The sequence below is a fragment of the Geotrypetes seraphini genome, chromosome 15 (genome assembly GCF_902459505.1).
Source record: "Geotrypetes seraphini chromosome 15, aGeoSer1.1, whole genome shotgun sequence".
In the NCBI taxonomy this organism is placed as follows: Eukaryota; Metazoa; Chordata; class Amphibia; order Gymnophiona; family Dermophiidae; genus Geotrypetes; species Geotrypetes seraphini.
The window spans coordinates 26850822-26860641 of NC_047098.1; the positions used below are offsets into that span (position 1 = coordinate 26850822).

Here is a 9820-nt window from a genome sequence, read left to right on the forward strand (position 1 = left end):
AGAGTACAGGTGTGGCTTGCCATTGCCTTCTCCCATGCAGTATGTGGCTCCACTTTGTTAATGTTCCCCAACATAGGGGCCCTCAGTCTACAGCACCTGGTATTCCCAGGAGGTCTCCCATCCAGGTACTAGCCAAGCTTGTCCCTGCTTAGCTTCCTATAGTAAGGAGCAGGCCTACTTAGGGGAGCCAAGCCATAGGCATAAAATATAGCATGTGCTAAAATGTTTCATATTCTAAAATAGAGAAAGAAACAAATAGGGTTGTTTCTCATATCATTTTGGGTAGGTAATGACAAAATATGAAACAATATCTGTCACTGTGATTTGCCAGCGGGCCCATTCGAGCTATGGCCGCAGTACGAGAAGCTTTCCTGTGTGTTAGTGAAATGTTTATGCTACTGGATAAGCGTCTTTTTCTCCTGAAGCAGCAAATTTTCAACGAAACAAGGCTCTTGGTGGGAGAAGGAGAACATGAACTAACTAAGGACTTTCTTTGGGTTTCTGGATTGGACTTTACTTGGAGTGTGGGACAGCATTCTGTGTGCATCGTCTGGATCCCAGAAGAAGAAGCTACCGAGCCTACCCTATGTTTCGGAACTAAGTCAAGAGTTTTTTTAACCTTTTTGGGGTATTTCTGTTTTTGAGTTCTGTACTATGCTCAGTTTACATTGTTTGTCACTTGAAACTTTAGAATGTTATTTTGTTCTGTCTCCGGAGGAGGCACAGGTTTTTCTCAATTGACATTTAGTCTTTGAGCTTTTTACTGCCCCATCCTCCGCAGGTAAGAGGAGCCTGTGATTTATAAACCTTTGAGTCTTTTATGACTTATTGAGTCAGCAGTTGTTGTTCTGCTTTTGTCTAAGGCTCGTGTTAATAATTGGATTTCTGTTCTGTTTCTTGTGGCAACAATGTTAAACTCCTTCATGCCATGTTTATTAGTACTTTGAGGTAAAGATTTACTGAGTTACTGTTTGTAAATTTACTGTGATTTCTCTGTCATTTAAAAATAATACTATAACCCATAGTAGGCATTCCAAGGCTTGAAGACAACCAACAATATATGCTTCAAAAGCTGCTTTGAACTCACCAGTTGACTCTTCTTTCACATTTGAAGTCCTTGTAGGCTATGTTGCCCAAGCATTGCTGTGTTTATATGGTACTTGTAGAAGGACCAAAGGTCAGAATACAGGGCCCTTCTGAGTCAGAATGGCCACATTTCTTGCTGATGCCTTCTTCCATGCTTCTTTCTTGTACCAGCCACAATCTTGTATTCCTCTTTTTCAAGACCTTTACTAACACAGAAGGCAGACTGGCAGAAACTCAACTGTATATTTGGTTTATCCTCTCCTGAAGTTCTCTTTTCTTTTAACCTCATCTGATGAGGTCCATTTGCTAACCTACGTCTCTTTTCAGCATCAACATTTACCCTGGGTGCTGATCTTACTTCCTTGATTTGATTCAGTTTTGAAGCTAAAAGCTGGATCCAGATGTGAAAAAGGATAAAAGAGAACTGAGCATGCTCAAGTTAATGTGTACACACTATTCAGCTTTCCCAACGATACGTAAGAGGGGCATAATCCGATTTTGTAACTGCCAACAGTTCACCCAATATTAATCACACCCAGACAACTGCTGGGTTTTGGAAAGTTCATGCAGGAACCCAAAAAATCCTCTAAAAAGAGGACATGTCCAGATTTTCCCAGAAGTCTGGTGCCTAGTTTGGGCAGATCTTTGAAATATACATATATTATTTAATTTACAGTGGAATACATATAGGGCAGGGGTGTCCAATGTCGGTCCTCGAGGGCCGCAATCCAGTCGGGTTTTCAGGATTTCCCCAATGAATATGCATGAGATCTATTTGCATGCACTGCTTACATTGTATGCTAATAGATCTCATACATATTCATTGGGGAAATCCTGAAAACCCGACTGGATTGCGGCCCTCGAGGACCGACATTGGACACCCCTGATATAGGGGGTCAATGTTCAACTTGATTTAACTGGCTAGAAATGGTACATAGCTGGTTAAATTACCTCTTCAGGGCTAAGTGGTCATTTTCAGCAGTACTTAACTGGTTAGTTCTGCTGAAAATGACCACTTAGCGCTTAAAGCTATATGTGCAGCCAAATTACACATATTTTTCCTGCATCCTTATATGTATTTTACAAAAGGCTCTGCATTCTGTTAGATTTTTATAAAGTATTCTGCAATTAGTTAATGTCCTGAGTTGGACGACCCTTCCAAGCTACATAACTTATGCAAAACTGGATTTCACGTTCTTGTAGTAAATTTAAGTGTTTCCTATCGGCCAGAAAAGCTACGAAGATTCTAAGTGAATAGACTCTGCAGCATGATACCATGTGACAGATCCATTTCAGATTTAGGCAGATGTTCAAGTTTCATTTAGAGAAAGATGGAGAATTAAGTGTTTATTGTTTCTGTGCCCAAACTGTGAGTTCTTAGTGATTTTAAGAGCGTGAGATGAGTTTAAGCCAACAAAGCAATTAGGAAAATGTTCCACATCCTACTAATATTCTAAGAAACTTAAATGATGCAGAATGTTTAATAACTGGCTGCTGATTGGGGTTGCAATATTAGTTTAATTATACGGAATTAAGGGGATACAGATGTTTAGCTTCTGAAATACCTATTGCGACAGAAATTGTTCAAAAAATATTTGAAGGATATAGTATGACTTACAATGATGGTGACCATTAAGGATGAAGTATTTTGGGGAAAGACACCAAAGGCTAAATGAGATTTGGGGGCCAATGGATTAATTTCACAGATACGTAAAATGACTAGTATAAAATAATACTAGGCAACTAAGTAATAAAGTCAATCAGTCTCTGATATGTGGAACATAGTGGAACAGATTGAGGACATGATTCACCCCCAAATGTTTGAATCTCCAGGAAGGGAACAGTGGCTTGACGCGGTTTACAGTAGGAGAAATAGGAAGGAACTACAACAGAGGGTTAGAGGTAGAAGTGTGAAGAAAATTTAGAGGACTTGGGATGCCAAGATATAAGAGTTTCCTTGATTCCTAAGTTGGAGGGAGACTTACATTTTTTGAGAAAAGCCAGGTTTTCAGATATTTGCGGAAAACTTGGAGAGAGCTCAAGTTCCGAAGAGGGGAGGTAAGTTGTTCCAGAGCTCAGTGATTTCGAAGTGGAGGGAGGTCCCTAGCTTTCCTGTGTGGGAAATGCCTTTTAGCGAGGGGAAGGATAGTTTTAATTTGTGGGAGGATCTGGTGATATTAGGGTTTGAGGAATTCCAAGAAAGAGGGATAAAGGGAGGGAGAATACCATATAGGATTTTGAAAGTTAAACAGGCGCATTTATAGTGGACCCTGGCGATTATCGGAAGCCAGTGGAGCTTGGCCAGGAGCGGGGAGACATGGTCAAATTTACTTTTAGCGAAGATGAGCTTGGCCGCGGCATTCTGAATCCGTTGGAGTCTGTGGAGGTTTTTCTTAGTTAGGCTTAAGTAGATAGAGTTGCAATAGTCCAATCTGGAGAGGATGATGGATTGGACAAGGAGGGTAAAATGTTTTTGATGGAAGCAGGATCTAACTTTCCTCAGCATGTGAAGGCTGAAAAAGCATTTTTTTACCAAGGATTGGAGGTGGTCATTGAAGGACAATGTGGAATCAATTATGATGCCCAAGACCTTGCTCGAGAACTCAAGCTGCAGAGAGGAGCCAGAGGGTAGTGGGATGGAGGTGGGTAGGTGATAAGAGGAAGATTGAGTCCTATAAGGAAGGACTAATTAGAATTAGTTGATTATAATATAAGATATAAGGTTTTACACATAAACTGGTTGTCTTGTCTATGCCTCAAATGCATCCTTATAAAGAAAACTTTTTTAAAAGCCTTTAAATTTTTCTAACGAGGTTTCCCCACGTAGATAATGTGATAAGTTGTTCCAGAGCTGAGGAGCTATACCTGAAAAAAATGGTAGATCTCCTAGTGCCTATGACTTTTAGGGAAGGGATCATCAAAAGATGCTGATCTGTTGATCTGAGTGTCCTAACTGGGGTATATGGTATAAGAAGACGATCACGAAATAATGGTGTATTTGATAGTCGGATTTTAAAGGTCAATAATACAGTTTTATAAGTGATTCTATAAGAAATTGGTAGCCAGTGTGCTTTTTTTCAAAAGTGGTGTCGCATGTAGCAGCCGTCCCTGCAACTAAGATGTAGGTGTGACCATTTATACACTTAAAGAAAACCAAAAAAAACTCTGTGGAGTGACGATGTTCCTAAATGGACTTTATTTGAAAGTATCAAAGTTCCAAAGGTACACTGAAATCATCCACATAAAATAATTCCATCCACATAAAAGTAAATCATCTACATAAGAGCCTTAAAGGCAGTGTCTCACTTCCTGCTCACCACACAATTATTTCCCACGTACTCACCTTTATAGGACCCCCCAGGGACCCCTGAAGAAGACTTTTTGTCGAAACGCGGACCATGTTGAGTCCTGTATTCCTAGCGGACCAGGTCCTTTAAAGCTTTTTTGTGGATGAATTTATTTTTATGTGGATGATTTCAGTGTACCTTTGGAACTTTGACACTTTCAAATAAAGTCCATTTAGGAACATCGTCACTCCACAGAGATTTTTTTTTGTTTTCTCTGGATTTTCTTCTTTGTGGATATTTTGGGGGTCAATTCCTTTTGTTTTTTCATTTATACACTTAAACATAGTCGTAATATAGGAAAATGAATTCTTCAGTTCTGGATTAAATCATATGTAGCCTCTCAGTCCCAGAACACAATATCGAAAGCAAATCTTCACACAATTACTTTTCCTTGTTTTATATACTACTAGAGTGATTTTGTGCAGTGCTCAGAAAATGGAAGATTTAAAAAAGTAAAACCGCACCACTTTCAATCACACACTATAGTCACAAAAATCTGGAGAAACAATCCCTAGGGATAAAAAAAATTAATGAAGTGCACTTATCTGATTTAAACAATCCCGCTTCTCTTCACAAGACACAATGCGAGTAGTTCCCACTCCTCTCTCTAAAAAAAAACTCCCAAAAACTAGGGTTACCAGACGTCCAGATTTCTCCGGACATGTCTCCCCCCCCCTTTTGAAGACATGTCTGGGGGTCCAGACGTCTTTTCAAAACCCGGCACTTTGTCCGGGTTTTAAAAAGCTTCCCGCCAAAAATGTTGGCAGTCATGCCTCTAGCTGACCGGGTGCTTCAATATTGTGTCTTCAATTGCTAGGAATAGGCAGGTTCCCTGGAATCCTGCAGAGCTCATCTGTTCCTCTCTAATGCAAATGTGATAGTGAAACAGCACCTCCTACTGGCAGGAATATGGGTGGAGAAAGGAACAGTGCTGATGCTTAGCTTATAAAATCTGCCTGTACATGCACTGAATACACTGCCATGGAGCAGATGAATGCTAATTTTAGAAAACCACATAGGCATGTGCATTGCATTTGTTTATTCTTTGTTCATATTTGCATCTAATACAGTATTTAAATTTATTTCATATGCTTTTCCGTCTATATATGGGTCCATTGCTGTTCACATGGCATGTCTTGATGACTTCAGTTTGGAATGCGGGAGCCACTAGACCAAGATATGATATTTTGGCAGAGGGAGGAGGTGGCGTCAGCAAATCAAGAAATCTGATTTGTTGAATTCCTTTGGTCTTTCTAACAGAGAGGTATGAGCGTTTTATTGTGTGAAGGTATCTTCAAGCATTTCATTCTGCGCATGTGTCACTAGCAGAATTGTTCCTGTGTAGTTATAGTCTGTGTATGTCGTATACGTAAAGAATGGGCATTTTTTGCAGTATGAAAGGATTTGTGAATGAGAGTGCCTCTCTGCATGTTGCTTATGTCTTTCTGTATTTAGCTGTGCCTATGTGCGCCTGTGTTTGCATATATAAAGTGAATGCAGACCACAATTTAGTGATGAATTCTATGAATACTAATCTCAGACTACCCTTGACCCTAAGGTCACCTAAAGATCAAAACCAAACCGTTTAATATTTTCCTTTCGCAGATCAATAGAAGCATAAATTCGCTTTCAATGACAACTATAATTTCAAACAGATCTATAGGAGGCATGCATGCATTTCCAGGACATGCGGCTCACTTGTCAGTTGGGGAGCAGGGGAAAATAGTTGACGTGCTTTAACACAATTGAATTTCTTTTGCCTTTTCTATTAGTCTGAAATGCTACTTTCAGCAGAGGCTGTCGTATAAATATCTCTTCTTCTTTTCTCCTCTTTCCCTCCTGGTGAAAAGGGCAGGGGACCTATTGAAAATTCTGCTTTATCTCTTTCAGGAGAGTTCAAGTGCGGGTCGAACAATCGATTCCTGCTCCTTTTTTTAAAGTTTCCTGTCGTTCTTTTGCCGAGATCAGCACTGAAGGAAAATGGGGAGGACAGCGTGGTTTATGTGCATTATCCATATATTTATTTTTTTTTTTAAATGGGATCATTTTAAAGACAAACGACAAGCTCAAAAAAGTTTGTAACTAACAGTTTCCTATCTAAGAGAGACTGATGTACTAAAGTATGATAATGTGAATAGTGTATGTTAATTTTTGCATGTTAATGACCCATATTAATGACATACAGATCAAGTTGGAGGTAAATTTCTTATGTTAAAATTAGTGTGTGAGCCGCCATTAACCTCCCCTAGGTGTGGTTAAGTTTCTGGTATGTTTTGCGATCAGGTAAAAACTTGTATTTAAACGGTCCCAATTCTTCCAATTTCGGGTAATCTGTGCTCCAGTTATAGATGTGAACGAATGAATGCTGATAATTTGGGGCACAGTAATTCATTTAGATCGGTATGGGGGGTCCATTGACATCTTACATTTCTTCACTAGGTCTTTGATCATGTGTTAGTTTTTTGTTTGTCTTCATGCACATCCAGGGAAGGGGGGGGGGAAAGGGGGGATTATTTCTGTCTTAATTTTGTTCTTTGGGGTGTTGCACTTGGGGTGGGTGGTTGGGAGGATATCATTAATTGGATTAGGGTAAGGTTTTTTGTGATAATCTATGTTTTTGTGTTTTATTGAATAATTATTGGGTGGTGGGTGGGTAGGAGAAAATGGCTGGTTATGAATTTATGTAAGCTGAATGTGCTTTTATTGTATTAGTATATGTTCCATTTTATGTATCGCACTATTGAAGTTTGAAAATCAATAAAGAATTTAAAAAAATTTTTTTTAAAACTTGTATTGAAAATTCTTGCACTGTAACTATGGCAAATTTAACCTGTAAACTGTATTATATATATTGGTATTAGATCCCTAGTACGTGTTGAGTTGGGATAAAAAAATCTTGTACTGTGGTTATGGCAAATTGTAACCCATTAACTACATATTATGTATGTTAACCTGTAACCTGTTCTGGGCTCATTAGGGAGAGCGGGATAGAAAACAAATGAAATAAATAAAGATATAAATTCAGTAAGTAAAAATAATGGGCTTGCGTTAACACACAACCATTTCAATGCACATTATTTTACTACATGTATTTGCATAGTTATTTCGTCATTTTGCATAGATTATGTTTAGATTGTAAGCTCTTTCGAGCAGGGACTGTTTTTCTTACTCTTTCTGACTGTGCAGCACTGCGTGCGTCTGGTAGCGCTATAGAAATAATTCATAGTAGTAGTAATAGTGTGAAGAGTTTCAGTCTTTGGGAAGCAGAGCTGAGCTTGTGATGTCATAATGCCTCATTCCACCAATATGAGCCAACCTCATCAGTGATGTCACAATGGCTTGATTGTCCTGTATTGCAGTATATAAGAATAAAGTTATTATTATTACTCCCCTCTGCCCTCCAACCCTGCCAGCAGATTAACCGTTGCCTTTAACTGTTTGTCTGTCTTGTCTGTTTAGATTGTAAGCTCTTTTGAGCAGGGACTGTTTTCTTACTCTTTGTGACTGTGCAGCACTACGTGTGTCTGGTAGCACTATGGAAATAATTAATAGTAGTAGTAGTAATATTTTGGGACATAGGGGTCCTTTTACTAAGGCACGCTAGCCGTTTTAGCGTGCTGAACATCAACGCGTCCATAGAATATAATGAGCGCTTTAGCGTTTAGCGCACGCTAAATCAGCCAGGGCACCTTAGTAAAAGAGGGGGATAATGGGTTACCACTCATGCTATTTTAGTACTGGTCCCATTGTATGTAGTGAGCCCTAGGGCTCCTTTTACAAAGGTGCGCTAGCGTTTTTAGCGCACGCGCCGGATTATGGCGCTCTAGCCAAAAAACTACCGCCTGCTCAAGAGGAGGCGGTAGCGGCTAGCGCATGCAGCATTTTAGCGCACGCTATTCCGCGTGTAAAGGCCCTAACGTGCCTTTGTAAAAGGAGCCCCTAGTTACTAATAACTAGTAAAATAGCCTGTCTTAATAGTAACCCACTTTGATCATTTCCCCCCTTAATTAAAGGGAAAAAAAAAAAGTCTCTAGAAATCAAAATCGCTGCTAAATGTTTTAAAAGTAAGCATTATGACATCACTATTGAAACTGCATCTTAGGCGCTGGAAGAATGAAATATGAAGATAGCACAATATCTGATTACTTGAGACCGAAACTCTTCACGCTAATGGGGGAAGTTATCAACATGGGCTGCCATTAAGATGTGTTAGTTTACAACAGGCCCCATTTTATGCAACGAGATCTAACTACTTCATTACTTTATTAGGCCTTATTGACTGCCTTTCTGAAGGAATCCCTCAAGGCAGTGCACAGCAAGTTGTGGTTATCAGTAATGTAACAGGCCTTAATGGTAGCCCACGTTGATAACTTTCCCTTTGTGCTAATATTTGTGACAGATAAATAAAGAGCATCAAAGGCACTAATAATGTGAATAATCAGTGCGAGTTAATGGCACTTTTCAAGCAACTTAATGAGAGTTAATGGTGCTTTTCGTGCGATTTCAGGCCACTGCAGTTTAATACGTCAGTCTAAAAATATTTCACCTGTACGAAAATATCTGTGAACTTTCTCTTAAAAGTAAGGCTCTGTTTCCAAATAATGTTTCTTGAAAAACCCCATCCGAGTACGTTAATGTGTTTAGAGATGGTGACGATGACAATGAACTGTGACTCTGATCTCAATGCAAATCCCTTACTTGTAGGAAAACCTTGAAGGCAGATGTTGGTTCAGTGCTGCAGATGAAGAAAGAGCACTTGAGGTAGTAAGAAATTAACCCCCCCCACCCCACCCCCCACCCCCCGCTATTAATAAGCCGTGATAGAGGTCTCTACTGCGGCCCGGAGCGCTCAATGTTCTGATGCTCAGAGAATTGTGGAGTGTGTGGTGCAGTGGTTAGAGCTACAGCCTTGACACCCTAAGGTTGTGGGTTCAAATCCCACGCCGCTCCTTGTGACCCTGGGCAAGTCACTTAATCCCCATTGCTCCAGGTACTTTAGATAGATTGGGAGCCCACCGGGACAGTTAGGGAAAAATGAATGAGTACCTGAATAATTTGTAATCCGCATAGAATTGTAGGATATAAGGAATAGAAATTATTATTTTTAAAAATTCCTATGAGCAGCGTCTGAGCATTTAGCACCCCAGGCCGTGGTAGGATCCTCTACCACTGCCTAGTAAAGTAAGATTGTAGGGTGAAGATTTTTATTAAACATAGAAACATAGAAATAGACGGCAGATAAGGGCCACGGCCCATCCAGTCTGCCCGCCTTAATGACCCTCCCCTACCTTTCTCTGTGAAGAGAACCCACGTGACGATCCCATTTTGTCTTAAAATCAGGCACGCTGCTGGCCTCAATCACCTGAAGTGGAAGACTATTCCAGCGA

General features: G+C 39.9%; 1 long non-coding RNA gene across 1 annotated transcript in view; it reads left to right on the forward strand.

Moving 5' to 3' along the window:
* Positions 1-6906, forward strand: part of LOC117348892 — a 42483-nt gene extending 35577 nt beyond the window's left edge. The window contains exons 2-3 of the long non-coding RNA XR_004537062.1: positions 5583-5697; positions 6324-6906. This is a non-coding gene — a long non-coding RNA (uncharacterized LOC117348892). The remainder of the gene's footprint in view (positions 1-5582; positions 5698-6323) is intronic.
* Positions 6907-9820: the final 2914 nt, after the last annotated feature.